The sequence below is a fragment of the Protopterus annectens genome, chromosome 13.part0 (genome assembly GCF_019279795.1).
Source record: "Protopterus annectens isolate FY-2018-M chromosome 13.part0, PAN1.0, whole genome shotgun sequence".
In the NCBI taxonomy this organism is placed as follows: Eukaryota; Metazoa; Chordata; order Ceratodontiformes; family Protopteridae; genus Protopterus; species Protopterus annectens.
In genome coordinates, this window is record NC_056747.1 from 580,439,912 (window position 1) to 580,457,572 (window position 17,661).

General features: G+C 45.6%; 1 protein-coding gene and 1 non-coding gene across 2 annotated transcripts in view; one reads left to right on the forward strand and one right to left on the reverse strand.

The window, feature by feature from the left end:
• Window positions 1-17,661, reverse strand: part of NCBP3 (nuclear cap binding subunit 3) — a 1,620,559-nt gene that overhangs the window by 836,649 nt on the left and 766,249 nt on the right. The gene's annotated exons all lie outside the window — the stretch shown is intronic.
• Window positions 16,190-16,261, forward strand: TRNAC-GCA. The gene has a single exon. It is a non-coding gene; the product is annotated as a tRNA-Cys (tRNA).

Below are 17,661 nucleotides of genomic sequence, written 5' to 3' on the forward strand. Positions count from 1 at the left end.
GTACTAGGAACAGGCGAGAATAAAATCCTAGGCCCACTTCTGGCCCCTATTTGAAGTAACAGAGAAATTTGTTTGTGAGCCTCTATTCTTTGCTGAGGAGGAACGTCTGGCATGCCTTTGAAAGGAGGCAAGGTATGGAAATAAAACCTGTAACCGTGGTGTATGATATCCAATACCCATCTGTCTTGGGTAATTAAACTCCAATTTTCCTTGAAAAGTGCCAACCTTCCTCCCAAAGGTGCTGCCAGACGAGAAGGCTCTGGCAGCTGAAAAGGTAGGTCATTGGGTCTGTTTACGAAAGGACTGACCCCTGCCCTCACCCGAAGACTGTGCAGGTGAACTCCCTGTGCTAGGCCTGAAAGAGCCCTGAGCTCTGCCCCTACCACGTCTAGACCTACCCCTAGACTGGGAATCATAAGAAGGATACGTCCACCCCTTGGTAGGCCAATTTCTACTAAACTTCGGAGGCTGAACCTGCAAAAAATCTTTAACAGTCTGCATAGACTTAGCCTTGTCTTCCATTTTCTTTAAGACTGCCTCAACAGGAGAACCAAACAACACATCAGATTGTAAAGGAGCATCTAAAATCCTTGTCTTAACATGGTCAGATAAATTCTGATCCCTCAGCCAGGCGTGCCTGCGAAGAACTGACCCAGTGGCAGCCACCCTAGACGAGGCCTGTACAGCATCAAAACCACATTGCAAAGAATGCTTACCCACCTGTTCAGAAACATGTACTAAATCTTGTAACTCTTTACACTCAATACCTTCCGCCAGAGCATCTACCTTAGACTTCAATTGTGAAAGGAGATAGTTTTGGTATTTCAACATGTGAAACTGGCAATTCAAAGCCCTCATAGCTAGGGTGGAAGAAGTATAAACTTTCTTTCCCCATCTATCCAAAGCCCTGGCCTCTTTATCTGAAGGAACCGGATTTTTGACAACAGAAGCCTTAACACCTTTAGGCCCCTGACTAACAGTTTCTGGGTCTGCCCTAGGACTCTTAAAAAGATACTTATGAGCTTCAGGCACCCTGTAATACCTATCCGGTTTAACAGGAGCAGGAGGAAAAGAATCAGGATTAAGAGAAGCCTCTGCAAAAACATCTTCCACCACATCCAGAACAGGAGGAATAGCCAAAGGCCTATGCTGGGGTAAAAACAAAATTCCCTAAGCCTTTTCCTGGAATCAGAGAAGTCCTGACCTTCCCACTTAAAATGCTCCCTCATGGAATGAAGAGTCTCTGAAAAAGAAAAATCCTCAGGAGGAGAAGCAGAAGGAGTAGAATCATCCACATCAGAATCAGAATAAGGAGAATACTCCTGCAAGTCTTCAGCCGAAGACTCTGAAACATCCGAAGCCTGCTCAAAACTCCCTAGCTCAGGTTCCACCCTAGGTCTCTTATCAGGAGGGGGCAAAGAACCTCTAATCAAAGTAATCAAATCTTCTGCCATTTTAAGCATATGCTTCTTGGGCACAGTTCCTGAAGAACTAGGAGAGACACCAACTGAAGCTAAACCTGGCCTGCCTCTGGGAGAAGCCTTGGAAACAGAAGGAGAGGGCCTAACCACCCTAGGAAGGGAGGGGAGTACAGTAACCTGAGAAGCCCCTTCAGCCTGACCTGCCTCCTGAGAGGCCACATCCTGCAATAACAAAGTCTCTCCCTGGGACTCCAAAGAAACCTCCGGCAGAACCACCGGCTCCACCAACACCTCTAAAGAACCGGCGTCCGGTACGGACGGTTCTTCTAGCCTAGGCTTAGCTGCTTTGTCCTTGCGCTTCTTCGAAGAAGCGGCGCCGGAGCATCCGACGGCATTTTATAATTGCACCGCTTCCCGAAGACTAACCTGGCACAATCTAACCTTCTCTTTATAGTGCGCTTATTGAATCTAGCACAAGAGCGACACCCAACAACGTCGTTCTCAGGCCCTAAACAAGGAATACACAAAGTATGATAATCTCTATGCGGTATCTGTTTCCCACAAGAAATACAGTTATTCACTTTCTGACATCCGGTAAACCACTGAGGCAAGAAAAAACTAAAATATTCCCCAACGGGGTACTTAGCCAACTTTGACTCGGTCTGAAACTCCGATTGAAAATTTCAGAACGCCGAACGGCACTTGCAACGCTGCTTCTGCATCGGACCATGCGGCAAAAAAGACTGAGGATATGACGTCGGTCATGCGCATTTGTACCCTGACGTCCTGATGTCAGTCAAATGCGCCTTGACCGACGTCAGCCTTATACTTTGATAGTCGGGCCGACCGAGGACAGCGGACTACCCAAGTGTAAGGACTGCAGCAATGTGAGATGAAGAACATCCACATTGCAAAGTACGTTTTCCAACTTGTTCAGCTGAATGCAATACATCCTGTAAATCTTTATTTTCCAGACAGTCCGAAATCAACATCATTTTCTGTTTAAACAGTCCCAAAATATGCTGCTGATATTTTAGCATATAGAATTGACAGTTTAAAGCCCTAATTGCCAAGGTTGCAGAAGTGTAGACCTTCTTACACCATCGATCCAGTGCCCTAAAATCTCTAGCAGATGGGGTAAGAGTTTTAGCAGTAGAAGCCTTAATGCCCTTGGGGCCCTGATTTCAGGATCTGCAACAGGATTTTTGAAAAGAAATTTGTGGGAGTCAGGAACCCTGTAATATCTGTCTGGCTTACAAGGAACCGGAGGCAGAAAATCAGGAGCCATACTAGATTCTGAAAACACATCAACAATGTCTAGAACAGGAGATATAGCCAAAGGCCTATGTTGAGGAAGAAGAAAATCCCTAAGCCTCTTTTTAGATTCAGAAAAATCCTGACTTTCCCAGTGGAAATGTTCCCTTAAGGTATGTAAAGTTTCCCCAAAAGAAAAATCCTCAGGGGGAGAAGCAGAAGGAATGGAATCCTCTGCATCAGAGTCCTCATAAGTAGGAATAGACAAATCCTGTTCATTAGAAGAGTCAGAAGAAACTGAATCCTGTTCAGAAGATTCATAGTCAATTTCTTGCCTTGGCCTCTTAGAGGAAGGGGTTGACTACCCCTGATTAGAGTAATTAAATCTTCAGCCATTTTGATCATTTGTTTTTTAGGCATAGGGGCCTGCACATGTGGCCTAGGCGTCGGTTTTTTAGAGACAGTTCGAGTTTTTGGCCTTAATAATGAAGATGGCGTCGGTTTAATATACAAATCTGTACACCTGAATACACCCTCAGAAGCCGGTGCCTGCACAGTGGCTCCGGACCCATCCAAGGTAGAGACATCCGTGGGTTCCAAAATTGAAGCATCTCGCGGCATACTGGACTCTGAATGGGTCTCAGTAGAGGCCTGCGAATCAGAAGTAGCGGGTACCAGGGACTGCAAAAGCGCCTCACTGTGTACCGGCGAACTGGCGACTGGCTTAGAAGTGTCGTCGGCAGTTTTTGGACCTCAACGGCCTGTCTCTTTTTCTTTGCATTTTTTAGGTATTCCAGTAGTGGGATTGCTAACCGATGTCATTTCTGGATAATTAAACCATGAGCCAAAATATTTAGAACAAATGTACAGACGACGGATTGTGAGTTGATTAAATAAAGCACAGAACCGATAGCAAGGTACATCGTGGTCAGGGCCTAGGCAAAGAACACAGTACAAATTAAAGTCCTTATGAGGTATTTGCTTCCCACAAGTAATACAATTATTAACTTTTACTGACATCGGTAAGGAGCAAGAAAAAGTTTCCCCAACAGGGTACTTAGCTTTTTAGATGAAGAATTCGGTTCTGAAACTCAAACAAAAATTTCAGGAGTCGGCCGACCGGCACTTGCGAACTGCTTCTGCTTCGGGCACCGCGTGGCAAGAAAGACTGGTGTAATGGCGTCGGCTGCATGTTTTACACCCCTGACTACCTGACGTCATGGAAGAAGGGACAGCAACCGACACAGGACCCAAGACTTTGTTAATCAGGTCGACTGAGGGCAACTTGCCAGCAGATTACCCAAATGTAATGACTGCAACAGTGAAACACGAAGAACATCCTCCCTCTGACTGGGTGGAACATCAGGAAGGCATCATTTTTGTTTGGGTATGTCAGAAAAAGGAATGAAGTATCCTATGGATACGATCCTTAGCACCTATTTGTCATTTCCGATGGCCTCCCAGGCTTCTGGTTACAAGGAGAAATGTCCCCTGACTGCTTCCAGAGGAAAGCAGTCAGGCAACAGTTCAAGATCAATGGAATGGTGTCCCATGACCCATAATTTTGCAGACCCCCTTGTCTGCCCAGGAGGTCTCTCCAATTCTGATCATATCCCCCTCTGCCTCAGGGGAATGCCTTTTTGAGTGTCCTGGAAGGGACCCTGCTACTTCAGAAACCACATCTTCTTACTTCCACGCTTGTTCCTGGAGAAGGTCCATTGTGGAATAGAAAAACGGATTTAGACAGCAGAGAGGGTCTTACCATCTTTCAAACTCTGGGATAAAGTGTCACGTACCGTGGGCTCAAACAAGGTGGAGCCATTAAAGGGGGATTAATAAACGACTCTTTGAAAGGCTCTGCAAAATCACACAGCCTCATCAAGGCATGGCACCTTATGGAGATGCCTGAAACGGCCGCTCTTGTGGTACATTCCACAGTGTGAGAGATGAGCCTTGTGATCGCACTAGCTAAGGAGTGTAGGTGGCCAGCCTAGAGGAAAAAGACTCCCGTTCCTCGGTAGCCATGGACCCTGGGACAAAACCAGAAAGTTCCTTGACCAAGTCCCTTTGTAGCCAAGTAAAATATGACAAATAGTTCAATATCCTAAGCACAAAGGTAGATGAGGCATAGACTCTTTTGCCAAATCTGTCAAATGCCCGAGATTCTCAATTCGGGGGGGGGTTGGAGAGAGGAGCTTTCCTCAGCCAGCTCCTTCTTGGAGGCTACCACCACTACCATGGCATCTACGGTGATTCCTTTGGTCCAGAAAGCCTGATCAACCAGAGCACTCAAAATGTTGTCGCTTTTGAGAATTGGTTCAAATGTATGCGGCTCCTTCCAGGCCCTCAATGACACCAGCTGGATGAGAGGGTCAGCAGAGGGGGACACACCCAGGTAGTAGATGCGCCGGACCTGAAAGTCTCCCACAGTACCGATTCCTCAAGGGAAGTGTTTTGGACAGACCAACCACCCCTCAGACCAACCACCCCTCTGGCGAAAGATTTCAAGGATGTCCCCGATGCAGACCTCATCGGGTGGTGACTCGGGAGACCATTCACCTTCCTCAAAATCTGTATCTGTGCTGACACATGCAGTACAGTTTTGTACCTACCATAAATGTAGATGTTCGAGTGTTCACACTGCTGCAGTCATTACATTTGGGTTATCCTGCCGTCAGGCGGTCCCGCAGTCGGCCAGAGTTCCAAAGTCTTGGTCCGGCATCGGTTGCTGTTGCTTCTTCCCTGACGTCAGTGCGCCAGGGGTATACAAGATGCATCCAACGCCATTTTCTTCAGTTTTTCTTGCCCCAGAAGTCAGGTGCCCCCAAGTAGGTAGGCAATACATATTGCTAATAAAACATATATAAAAAATAAAAACAATACCTTCAGTTACAAGCAAATACACCACAAAGGTTGTATAGGATAGAAAGGTATAGATAAGTCCAGCTAGGACAGAGGGGATGGAGGGAGGGTAACCTGGACTGCAGCAGTGTGAACACTCAAACATCTACATTTATGGTATGTACAAAACTGTACTATGTTCATAGTGTTACACTGCTGCAGTCATTACACTTGGGTAGAATCCCAAAGCTAAGGTTGGGTGGCTGGTCTATAAAGAGTTAGGATTGGCTATGAGGCCCTGCAGAACTGCAGTGGCAAATCCTGCTCTGGATTTAGAGTAAAGAGGTAAGTGGTAATGCTTGGTAAAGGTGTGCACTGAACTCCAAGTTGCAGCCTCAAAAATTTCCTTGGTTGGTACTCCTCTGAGAAAGGCTGTTGAAGTGGCTGTTGCTCTGGTAGAATGTGGCCTAATGTTACTAGGTACTGATTTTCCATGCTGTGTGTAGCAGTAACGAATACAGTGTCCTATCCATTTGGAAACAGCCTGCTTTGAGATAGCCTCGCCCTGTGATCCTGCAGCATATGCTACAAACAGTTGCTCAGTTTTCCTGAAAGCTTTTGTTTTGCACAAGTAGAAGCGTAGCTGCCTGTGTATGTCCAAAGAATGCAGAAGTTTCTCCCCTTTATTCTGGGGGTTTGGATAAAAAGTTGGCAAATGGATGGTTTGGTTAAGAGCCACACTAGATACCACCTTTGGCATAAAGGTAGGGTTTGTCCTTAAAGAAACCCTGTCCTGATGAAAAATTATAAAAGGTTCCACTGCCATTAATGCCTGTAGCTCAGAGACTCTTCGTGCTGAAGTTACTGCCAGGAGCAGAGCTGTTTTCCATGATAAAAATTTTAGATCGGCTGTATTGGCTGGCTCAAAAGGTGGCAGGTTCAGTTTTTCCTAAACAAAATTGAGGTCCCAAGTTGGTGTTGGTGCTCTCCGGGGTGGTCTTATGTTTTTAGCCCCTCTGAAGTACTGCTTTAGCAAGGGATGAGAGAATAAAGGAGGGTCCGTGTTGTAATGTGCTGAAATGGCAGAGGCGTGGATCTTAATTGATGAGGATAGACCTTTGTCCAGCATCTCAGTTGAGTATTGTAAAATCTGAAGAATGTTTGGGACAAGAGGGTCAAGGCTTTGAGCCTGGTTCCAGGCACAGAATCTCTTCCATTTTTCTGAGTAAGATTTCCTGGTGCTAGGCCTCCTGGCCTCCAAAATGACATCTATAACAACTTTAGAGAGAGGTGTTGCCTGTTTGACTAATGAATCTGCCATGCAGCCAGGTTTAGGGTTTTGAACTGACCGTGCAGGATCTGATTGTTTTGTTGAGTAAGAAGGTGTGAAATTTGAGGCAAAATCCATGGTGAACCTTGAGCTAAGTTCTTTAAGATTGGGTACCAGTTCTGGCATGGCCAGTCTGGAGCAATCAGGATCATCTGTGTTTTTTCTTGTCTGGCTTTTAGGAGTACCTTTGAAAGGAGAAGCAGTGGTGGGAAGGCATAAACTTCTAGGCTTTTCCAGCTGAACGAAAGAGCATCCACTTTCCATGCTTGTGTGTGGTAAGTCCTTGTGCAGAATTTTTGTAGTTGGCTATTCAATGGGGAGGCAAAAAGATCTATGTCTTGGCATCCCCAATTTTGCATTACCATGCTGAAGATTTGTGGATACAATTTCCATTCGTGAGGGTCCATGACATTTCTGCTTAGACTGTCTGCCAGAGTATTTTTCTTTCCTGGCAGGAATTGTGCTTGCAGATGAACCTAAGTTAGAGCTGTGTTCCACAAGGTCATGGCTTGCCTGCATAGGGGATAAGAATGAGTGCCCCCTTGCTTGTTTATGTACCACATTACTGTGGTGTTGTCTGTCTTTAATAATAACTGTCCTGGATGCAGAAGGTCCTTGAAAGCTGTTAGGGCATTTTGAACAGCCAACATCTCTTTTTGATTGATGTGAAGATGCATTTGGTCTGTGGTCCACTTGCCCTGAATACATTTTCCTGCCATGTGTGCTCACCAGGCGTAATCAGAAGCATCTGTTGTTAGAGTCTGTCTGGCTGTGGGTAGAGTGAAAGGCTGACCCTTGTTGAGGTGACATGCCTGTGCCCACCATCAAAACTCCTGTTGTAGGCAGGGAATTATTGGTATTACTACTTCCAAACTGTGAGAGTGTTGAGTCCAAACACTTTTTAGGTACAACTGTAATTTCCTCATATGCAGTCTTGCATATGGTATTAGTAGTATGCAGGATGCCATGAATCCCAGGGCCTGCAGAATTCTTCTTGCACGGAGATGGGACTTTTTTGACAGTAATTGAAAATATTGAGACAGTTGTTGTTTGTCTGGCATGAGATAAGCCATCTGGGCCGTTGTATTTAAGCTGGCACCCAAGAATATTATCTGTTGTGAGAGCACTAGTTTTGACTTATTTTCATTTACTGTGTACCCTAGAGGAATTAGCAACCTTTTTACAAACACCAGATGCATTAGAAGAATGTCCTTTCTGCTTGAATGAGGCAGTCGTCCAGGTATGGATATATTTGAATTCCTTTTTGTCTGCAAAATGCAATTACTGGTGCCAGGCACTTTGTAAAGACCCTGGGCGCAGTAGATAAGCCAAAGGGCAGTGCAGAGAACTGGTAGTGCATTGTACCAGCTTTGAATCTGAGGTATTTTCTGCAATCCTGTCTGATAGGGACATGCAGGTATGCCTCTTTGAGGTCCAAAGTAACAAGCCAAGCCTTCTTGCCCAGCATGGGAAGAAGCTGCTGTAGTGTCAACATTTTGAATTTCGGAACATCCAGTTAAGTATTTAGAGTTGAAAGGTCTAGTATGGGTCTCGAGTACAATCCTTGTCCTTGTTCCTGCTGTGGTACTTTCTGAATAGCTCTTATGTCCATGAGGGCTGAAATTTGTTTTTGAGCCTCTGCCCATTGATTTTGTGGCAGGTTTGGCATTCCTTTTAGCCTTGGTAAAGTGTGAAAGTGGAACCTGTAACCTTGAGACAATATTCAGAACCCATTTGTCTTGGGTGATTGTTTGCCAATTTTGAGAAGAGTGCTAGTTTTCCCCCTAAGGGAGCTGCCAAAAGGGAAGTGCTTGGCATACGAAGGGGGAAGTCATTGGGGCTGTTTCCTGTAAGGTTGAGACCTGTTCTCACCTCCTTTTGGGGTTGAGGTACCCCACTGTCGTTGTCTGTTAGAGCCTTGGGGTTGAGATCTGCCTCTTGGGCGTCTGTATCTGCCTCTCTGTGGCCTGTCTGACACTGGAAAGTACCAATTCTTTGTAGGCCAATTTCTGCTAAATCGAGGTGGCTGTACCTGTAAGAAATCTTTTGACTGTTTGCATAGATTTAGCTTTATCCTCCATTCTCTAACACCTTCTGCTTTAACACCAAACAAGGTATCATGCTGTAAAGGAGCATCCAATAATTTTGCCTTAACATGATCAGGTAAACTCTGTTCTTTTAACCAAGCATGTCTTCGAATCACAGAACCTGTAACTGCGGCTCTATAAGAGGCCTCTAAAGAATCAAAACCACATTGCAGAGTATGTTTTCCCACCTGTTCAACTGCATGCAATAAATCCTGCATTTCTTTATGGTCAGGAGCTTCTGAGCTTGCAAGCATTTTCTGTTTTAACTGAGCCATTAAATGTTGTTGGTACTTAAGCATGTGAAACTGGCAATTTAAAGCCCTTACTGCTAAAGTTGCAGAAGTGTAAACTTTCTTCCCCCATCTATCCAATGCTCTAGAATCTCTGTCAGAGGGGACTGGATTTTTTGCAATGGTAGCCTTGACCCCCTTTGGGACCTTCGGAAATGGTTTCTGGGTCAGCAGAAGGGTTTTTATAAAGAAACTTGTGAGAGTCAGGGACTCTATAATATCTATCTGGCTTGGCTGGTGCAGGGGGCAAAGAATCAGGAGATAAGCTGGATTCAGAGAACACATCATCCACAATATCTAACACAGGCAGAATAGCCAGGGGCCTGTGCTGAGGCAATAAAAGGAAGTCCCTGAGCCTTTTCTTGGATTCTGAATAATCCTGACTTTCCCAATGGAAATGCTCCTTCATGGTATGTAAAGTTTCCCCAAAAGAGTAATCCTCAGGAGGAGAGGCTGAAGGGATAGATTCTTCAGCATCAGAGTCCTCATAGGGGGGTGGAGAGTATCCCTGGTCTGAAGAGGAATCAGAGGGAATGGAAACCTTATCAGAGGAATCAGTCTGTATCCTGCCTAGGCCTTTTCTCAGGAGGGGGATGGGAACCCCTGATTAGAGTAATGAGGTCTTCGGCCATTTTAAGCATCTGTTTCTTAGACATGGAGGACTGTCCAGGAGAATGCTGTACTTGTTTCTTTGTCTTTAATGGTACCTTTGTCTTGGCTGATGTTTTAATGGTAAGTTGAGAAGGTCTGAAAACACCCTCAGAAGCCGATGCCTGCTCAGTGGCTCCGGACCCATCTGAGGGATTAGTTTCCGTAGGCCCAATACCTTGAGTTTCCAGAGGCCTAGTTGTCTCCACGTGGGAGTCGGAAGCAGCCTGTGGCTCTGAGGTAGTGGGTGTCAGGGGCTGCGAAAGCGCCTCACTGAGAACCGGCGACTGGCCTAGAAGAGGCTTTGTTGTCGGTTTTGGACCTTGGATGCCTGTCTTTATCCTTGTCTTTGCGTTTTTTAAGAATTGCGGTCGTCGGTTCTTCCGACGGCATTGTATAATTGAAACTTCGGCCAAAGTAGTGCAAAGCAAAATCAAAACGTTTTATAGTGCGTTTGTTAAATCTAGCACAAAACCAACAACTAGTGACGTCATGATCGGGGCCTAGGCATGGAATACAGTAAGAGTGGAAGTCCTTATGAGGTATTTGCTTCCCGCAAGAAATACAATTATTAACTTTTTCTGACATCGGTCTGAGGCAAGAAAAAAGTTTCCCCAACGGGGTACTTAGCTTTATTGAAGACTTCAGATCTGAAATTAGACTTCAAAAATCTCAGGAGTCGGCGAACTGCTTTTGCTTTGGGCACCGCACGGCAAGGAAGACTGAAGAAAATGGAGTCGGATGCATCTTATATACCTCTAGCGCACTGACGTCAGGGAAGAAGCAACAGACGCCGGACCAAGACTTTGGAACTCTGGCCGACTGCTGGACCGCCTGACGGCAGGATAACCCAAGTGTAATGACTGCAGCAGTGTAACACGATGAACATCATAGTGAAATCCCCATGCCTCCTTTTACACAGTCTCTTCTGAGGGACCTCCGAAGGAGGGTGCTCCGGGGGTGTCAGAAGAAGCCTGGGGATCCACTGAGGGAATCGCATGGAGGCTTTCTGGGACTGGCTGTCCATGTGGCAGCTCAAAGGCCTCAAGCCCAGGTCCAGTATGAGGTGGGGGAAGGTCCATCGAGATAAGTGTCGTGGATCTCCTAGGTATACAGAAAACTTTCTCCATGACTTTGAACAAGGAATGGCTCCGAATCACCTGGGACTGTCTCAGTGGAGCCAAAACCACCAGATCAGGCATCTCATGGGGAATATGGGCCTCCCGCTCCGAGGTGCAGTTGGAGCAGAGCTGTCGAAGACCGAGGGGAAGACACTGTTCTGAAAGCTTTGGAGTCGAGGTCAAACTGACCCCCCCCCCCCCGGCTCCGAAGTACACTTGGAACCGAAAAAGTGTCAGCCGAGTAAGTCGGGGAGAACATCAAAGGCGAAGAGGAGATCTCTATATGGTCTAACATCTCGACACCAGTACCCAACGGAACCTACAACTCCGAAACCAAGGGTCAGATTGGAAAAGGAGTTACCAGTTAGAATGGAGAAACAGTCATGGATCCAGATGTGGATGGAGTGGATACAAGCCCCATCTGGATCTGACACTCAAGAAAATTGCAAAAAACGAAAAAAAACAAGGTTCCAACCGTCAGAGAGAACTTCTTTTATTAAGGTAGAAGAAAGCTTTTAAGCCCAAAGATGACTTCTCAGTGCAATTAGACTGAGGAGGAGTCTGGGCTTGAAAGCTTTGCTGCCTCTTAATAAAAGTGCTCTCTGATGGTTGGAACTATTTTTTTTTTTTTTTTGGTATTTTTGCTCACCACTGGAGCCTTTAGCTGTTGTAGCAATCCTTTTGACGTTTTTTTTTTCCTCGAGAAACTGCTTCATGAGTCTACAGTCTTTGGAGGGCAAACTTTGTGAATACCCAGAAATAGTAATGGAAGGGTGTTTTCAAGGATCTCTGCGGGGAGCAGGATGAAAGCCTCCTTGCCTGAATAGGTAAGGTAGAGCCCGGTGCTGAGACTGTAGGAACTGATGCCGTGGAAGCACTACTTGGCCCCATAGAGTCAAGAGGATGAATGGGGTGGAGGAGAGGTAGTGGTCACTTTGCTTGGAGCCAAGCAAGTTGGTTCTGAAGGCTTTTGCATTCTTCCTAGGCAGTTCCTGAAGATCATCACACGGGAGACTATCTGCTGGACTTCCTGGTCTTTTTAAGAAGCAGATGAGCCCAAGATGTAGAAGGTATCCCCAGGGTGGCGGAAGGAAGAAGCAACCCTTTTAAAATCAGTTTAAGCCTCCTGTTCTCCAGAGCCACAGGATAAAAAGCCCTACAAATCTCACAAGGGGCCTCCAAATGCTGAGGCCCCAAACAATACATGCACTCCCCATGGGTGTCGGATAACGAGATCTTCCGCCCACAGGAAGTGCACCTCTTAAAACCTAGTAGCTTTTGATTAGCTATCAGGAAAGAGGAAAGGAAGGAAAAGGCAGAGAGAAAAGAGAAAACTTTTTTTTTTGTTTTAACACCTGACAGACAGAAACACGAAAAACTAGACAAGCTAGAGAAGAGCAGAAAAGTGACAGGTAGGGAATGAAATAACTAGCAAAAACACTTGCAAACACTCGAATCTAAGATGAGGAACTCAGTGCAAACTTGAAAAGTGGCAAAACAGATCTGAGGTACTGTGGGGGAGCGGGGCATTATGGGTAGGGAGGAGGAGCTCAAGTCAGGAGCCTCGAGCGGGAAGAAGGTGGCCGGTCGGTTCTGAGCCTCGGAACCATGTTCCCACAGGTTAACGGAATGAAATGGACAACATCAGATTATGTTTTATAGCAATCATAAAAGGTAAAGTGGAAGCCCCCCCCCCCCAAAGGGAATATAACCACCCAGCAATGCAGCAGTGTTGGCTGACTGCTGAGCCTCAAAAGCTAACACAGGAGTGCTGTCTTCGGTGGCAGGAAAGGTCTGAATGACTTGGCGCCTAAATCTGACATTTAGTCAGGTTAGCTTCAGCTAACAGTTTGGGTGAATGCAAGGTGTCCTAAAGCTTTGGTGTCTATAACAATTCTTCGAATGCTCACAATTTCGAATGTTACTGCAGTAACGTTGTTGCCTCACAGCAAGAGGTTCTCCCATTCGATTCTCAGCTAGTGTGTGGGGAGTGCCTTCTGTGTGGAATCTGCATGTCCTCCCCGCGGGTCGAGTAGCATTCCGAAAGACATGCGTGAATGGGCAAGCCTTCATTGAAGGTTGGGCGTCGAGCTGGCAACTCGGCACCGTGAAAATCTACTGCCAATCATTAGCAGACCGGAGTTCCACTGTGGCGACCCCTAACCGGGAAAAGCCGAAAGACAACAATAACATGGTCAAGACCAAACGTTCGAAATTGCAAGTGTTCGAAGATGGACTTTCAACGGCACCATACGGTGCAAATAGGGAGAATTTCTCTCTTCTTCACTGAAGTGAGGTCTCGGAGTTGGTATATATAAGTAGGGGGGTGTGGGGGGCACAACCCCCCACATGGGGGGAGCAGGGGGGCTTGCCCCCTTCTCACACTAAGGTGTGTTTTTCTTTTTGATATTTGAACATATAAATGTCGAACATCTGGTCTCGACCATGTAATGTTCCACATTTTGGATGTCTGAATATTTAACACAGACCCAAGCTTTGGATACTGGGCAGATGTTAAATCCTTAGCAAGATATAACCCATAGAGTTTAGGCTATTGCAACAGTAATTCTTATGAAGGAGTTCTCCCTCTCTCCGTCTCCTTTGACCATTACGTTGCGACTGTAGTTTGGAAATCGTTCTGTATTTCATAACTAATTGCCAAAGGCATCTCTTCAAAAACTAAGGAAGTCACTTGTCTATTTGTATTCTGCAATAGTCAGATTTATCACTGAATACAATTCACCTTTTGGCATATGTCAGACTAGACATACTAAACCCAAACAAACAGAGGTTCCCAACAAAAAGGATTGCTGATCTCAAAAACCTTGACTATCAGAAGAGATAGGCAGGCGTTAGGTGATCTATCCATCGAGTTTTATTCATTTCTTGATGAAAGTTTAGATCCCTGGTTCTGGCATTAGCTGCACAGTTTGACTTGTCAAAGAAAAGTGGTTCAACAGTAACTGTATCCCCGAGGGCCCAGTAGAATGAGCACAGGTCTCTCCTCAGGAACTTGTACAACACTGAGTATATGGACAAGGACATAGTACAGTTGGTTTACTACCAGAATGCACAATGAAGGTTTGGTGAACATGAACGTTAGTTGCCGATTTCCATATTGCTAACCTTCAATTCTGCGAATCTCCTGTTCAGTGAATGCCACTGTGCATTCGCTCATACATGGGCGATATTACATATTGAGATCGCAGGACAGTGCAGATAAGGAGATTTATCCCTTTTCCGCACTGTAGTGCAATCTCGAAGTTGGAATATATAAATGGTAGGGGGGGTTTGCCCCCCTGCAAAAACATTACTGTCAGCGCTCTACAGTACGGATCTGGTACATACATACTGCTGCAAAGGGGAAAATGGACTTTCAGAGGTCGAATTCAACTTCGCCTCAGTTAGGTGGTTGATATTCCAACCTAATTACTACTCCACACATCGAACATGTAAACCGCATTCTTGAACAGTTTACATTCTCATGTTCAATGTTTTGATAGTAAACCAGTACGGTTATGTAAGAAATTACCATAACAGTAGATGTTCTATTAATTATTGCTGCAGTATTCCAAAAATGTGGGTTATCACATGACATCCTGTAGGTCATACGTCTGACATGTGACCTCAACTCGTAAGCATAGGGGTATATAGGCAGATAGAGCATATATCTTCAAACCCCTGAGACTGTGTGACTGGTCAGCTAGGAAGGGCCAAGCATGAAGTGGTAAGAAGCCCCCTCCGCCCTAGGGTTGTGCTATGGAGAAGAAAAGATGACAGAGAGAGAAGACAGTAGCTAACTTAGAGAAGGAGGAGGTTGGGAAAGAATACTGCAGCAATGATCAGTAAGACATCTACCATTATGTTAAGTTCTTACACAGCTGTACTACTGACCTGGCTGAAATCACTATTGTAGTATTCGGTTTACCTTCATACGTGCGTTCTGCACTCGGGTGAACAGCAGATGGTCGAAAAGACGTTTGCAAACGTCGAACGCAAAATGCTTCGAATGTGCAATGAGCGAATGCACAGTGACATTCGCTCATTGCAGATTCGGCCTTTTGGGGAGGATTGCACTATAGTGGGGATCGGAAAATGGACCCTTTCCCCACTGTAGTGCGATCTCGGAGTTAGTATATTAAAGTGGGGGGTGAAGGGGGCTTGCCCCCCTGCATTACACTTCATTACAATATGTATTCAACATCTGTGTTCGAAAATCAGTGAATCTGATTTTCAATTTGCTGATTTTCAAACACTGGAAACTGTCATGGTTTTGAGATTCGTGCTTACGATTCGCTCATGTGAGCAATCGCACGACTGATTTTCGTACATGTAAAGGTAAACCGTAGTAATCACAGGATCATAGGAGGCTACTAGGCTAATGGCCCTGGGACCCTTACAAGCCTAGTCAAGAGATTATCCCCCCCCAAAAAAAACACCCAAACAAGTGGGTGATTCCCATAGCTGAAGGGAATGTAAGGGGGGTGGCTAGTTGACAGAGGAAATGTCTAAGAGGCTAAAGAGGACTAACCTAGCGAAGGCCACTGTGGAGCTTGAAAAGGCATCAAAATTTTGTAGATCATCAGATGGCAGTTCCAATAGGGCCCTACCATCCACGCCTTTGTACAAGGCCCCAAAGGATGCCACTGGCCTGGCACAGAGAGCTCAAGGGCATAAGGGGAAGGGTATGCCATAAAGACAGTAACAAAAGGAGGTGTGCTTACAGGTCCAGTTTGCAAAGGTTTTCTTAGATAACTGGTTGGTCCAGCTCTGAATCCATGAATAAGACAAACAGTTGATCAGACTTATGAACAGATCTGGTCTTCTGCAACTAACACCCCAGCTGTCTGTGAACATCTAGAATGTGTAGATGTCTTTCCTCCCTGTTCTATGGATTAGGGAGCAAAAGCAGAGAGACTGGTTGACAGGGAGCTCACTCAACTTTTTCAGAGGGAAGGGTTAGCCCTCAGGGTCACCTTATCCTTATGAAAAATAAGAAAAGAATGAATGGCCATGAGTGGCTGTAGCTCAGACTCTTTTAGCTGAAATGAGAGCCAGAAGTAGAATATAGTCTTCCAGGTGCATAATTTGAGGATGCTGGTTCAAAGGGAGGCAGAGTAAGCTTTTCCAGCAGGAAGATGAGGTCTCAAGGAGGGACTACAGACTTCCTTCATGGTCTGAAATTCATATGTCAAATGGGGGTATAGCTCAATGGTAGAGCATATGACTGCAGATCAAGAGGTCCCTGGTTCAAATCCGGGTACCTCCTGCAAGGGTGACTTTTAGGGTTGGGAGGGTGGCCTAATGGTTAACGTGTTTGCCTTACAAACACAAGGTGCAGAGTTTAAATCTCACAAGGGATAATTGGCTAGGTTTAAAATGGCTCGCAAGGGCAGTTAGCTTAGTACTAATCTACGAATCTATGAACCTATAATGGTTAAGGTGTTGACCTGACAGACACAAGGTGCAGGGCTTGATTCTCACATGGGGCAACTGGCTAGGCTTAAAATGGCCCACAAGGCAGTTAACCAAGTGCTAATCTATGAACCTAATCTATAAGGAATTGCTTGATCTCAGGTCTAGATCTAACAGGAGTGCTGAGGGGCAAACAGGCAGAAATGTCCGACAGACAGGCTTTAATGAAGAAATATGCCAGACCCACATCAATGAGCTCACACAGGTATTTTAGGATGGAAGCGACTTCTGATTTGTTAGGGTCTTGGTTATTCTCATGGAACCAGGAATAAAATCTCTGTCACTTGGCTATGCAAGATTTTGGAGTGGTGGGTCTCCTTGCTTCTTGGAGCGTCTTATGTCTTCTGAAAACTGCTGCCTGAAAGGAATCAGAACCCTATCATCTACAAGCTTAGGTTTAGTGATAACAGGTTGGGATATATTAATGATCCTTTCTGCTGAGTGATGAGGTCAGTCTTGTGTGGCAGTTTGCAGTGTCCGCCCTTGATGAGATGAAAAAGAAGATGAACCAATGCTGTGATGACTTGGGCCAAAGAGAGGTGACAACTTTCATTTTTTTTTCTTTGTGGATCTTTAGCAAAACCCTTGGAAAGTGTGTGGGGAAGACAAAGAACTTTCCTGTCCACAGAAAGAGAAAGCATCTGTCTCTCAGGCAAAGAGGCAAGGGTTATTGGTGCAAAAGAGGAGCTGTTTGCTGCTCTCTGAGGCAAACAGATCTATCCGAGATGTCCCAAATGGTGAGGAATGTCCAGGAAGACTTGCCTATTCAAGGTCCATTTATGAGGATCCTCCAAGGCCCTGCTTAATGTGTCTGCCAACATACTGTGCTGTGATGGCTTGTATATGGACAGGAGGGACATGCATTTGTGAGCGTCAAGATCCCAGGCCCTTGGTGCTAATCTGCACAGTTAGTACCATTGGTGCCTTCTTGCTTGTTTAAATACTACATGACTGTTGTGTCTGTGAATACTTGGAGAACCTGGCTTCAAGATATGTGAGAAGACAAAGGAACCTCACTCTCTTTCAGGCCAACGTGTTCCCTTTAGAATGTTGGCTGCCATTTGCAGACTCTCTGGGTGCCTGTCCAGTACCCCCCCCCCCAGGCCTCGCCCAAGGCACCTGTGCACATCACCTGGACTGGTGAGGAGAAGGGGAGCCCTAAGTCCATTTTCACCTAATCCACTCACCATGAGA